Source organism: Strigops habroptila, chromosome 13 (assembly GCF_004027225.2).
Source record: "Strigops habroptila isolate Jane chromosome 13, bStrHab1.2.pri, whole genome shotgun sequence".
NCBI lineage: Eukaryota > Metazoa > Chordata > Aves > Psittaciformes > Psittacidae > Strigops > Strigops habroptila.
Window position 1 is genome coordinate 16,301,974 of NC_044289.2, and position 1,648 is coordinate 16,303,621.

The following is a 1,648-nucleotide window of genomic DNA, read 5'->3' on the forward strand; positions in this document are numbered from 1 at the left end:
TCACTGCTTTGAAGTAAATCTTTGTCCATTTCTCCAAAGTACCAACACTGCTTCTCCATTTCGTTGCCTCTATGCCTCAACTCTCTATCTCCTTTAATCAGAGCCTTGAAATTTGTGATGGAGAACTGGTCTCAGGTCACTGACGGCAGCAAGTTCCGGCCAGCACAGATCGCAGGATCTGCCCATCCTTCCCTACAGTACTCCTGCCAGCGCTGAGTGAGCGATACAGAGCACACAGACAGTGGACGCAGGTGAACAAAAGCAGAAGCAAGCAGATCTTGGACCCAGAACAGCTAGGCTAGCACAGGAGGTGTGGGGAGCATACTGTGCTCCCTCCCTTGAGGAGTTTAGGCTCTCACCAGAAGCTGTTACAATAGCAAGACAAACCCACAAACAATAGGAGCCTTTCATTTTCCTTCCACATTTCCCAGGCAACACCAAGCACTCAACAACAGTTTAGAGTGCAAAAGCCCCTTTTTCATCAGTTAATGGCAGAAAGATGAAGATACTTAAGTAGAGCCACTCACTGCTTATTGTTTGGTAATCCCAGTCAGGTATCTGCAGCAATGACATTCATACCCAACACTATGCTGCTTTTAAATGCGAACCTCTATGCTGGAACTCTGAAACTCCAGTGAAGGAGACACATTTCCATTCTTAATTTACAGATCTACAGCTACCCATGCACACATGGCTGGGAGTGCATGACAGCAAACAGAGTGAATCCAACTGGAATCATCACAAGTCCCAGCTATTGGAAAATCCAGCTAGGGACAGACCAAACCATTCTCAGCTCCAGGCATCCTACTTGATGCACAAGATGCCAGCCTGGCCTGAACCGGCTGGTTCAGTAGCTTTATGTGAGGTAGTTGCACCACCTGCTGTCTGCTCTGAAGCAAGTTATCAGTGTCTATTAGAATATCATTAAAAATTATTATTATTAAGAATTTTCTTCTTCAGAACCAGTTTTTCGCAGGACATGCTCTTGATTAAAGACACCAAGAACGACTACATATCTGAAAACTATGAAGCAACATCAACAGAGTGACAGTCCAGTCAAAATGGTTCAGGTTGTCAGAGTACAAGGAGTTCACTTTAGTATTAAGCTCCACTCAGGAGGAAGATTGCGCTATCGTCGCTTTGGGAAGCTCTCTCAAGTTATTTCCACTGCAAAACCTCCAAAAGCTAGCATCAAACAAAACTGTCAAAGAGGTGGCCGTGCAAAAAAAATGGCCACCTGCCCAACAGCACTTGTGGTTTAGCAGGAAAGAAAAAGAATTTTAAATCCTGCTCCATTCTCCTTTCCTGGACAAGGCTGCAGCACTAACTGTTCCAATCCAATGGAGCAAAGAGGTTAGATTCCTACAAAAACCCACAACACTAAAAGTCTTCTTAGGATGCAGCATCTTGTTCACGCGTGAAGGCAGACCAGTCAGAAAGCTCTCTTGGCTTGCACAAATATGACAGTTGCAGAAAGATCCCCCTAGTCCTAGAGATCAAAAATCCTGTTCACGGGCAAGTATTTTGCATGCCGGACCTCAAAAATAATTGGGCATGCGAGGTTGGTGTGGGTCTAAAAGAAAAAATTGTTCAGAAGATAAATGACCTCTGCTGCTGAAGCATATGTGCATAACGTGCAGACAAAAGG

At 44.7% G+C, this 1,648-nt stretch overlaps 1 protein-coding gene across 3 annotated transcripts in view; it reads right to left on the bottom strand.

Moving 5' to 3' along the window:
- The window catches only part of CDH22 (cadherin 22), a 112,950-nt gene that overhangs the window by 110,505 nt on the left and 797 nt on the right, over window positions 1-1,648 (bottom strand). The gene's annotated exons all lie outside the window — the stretch shown is intronic.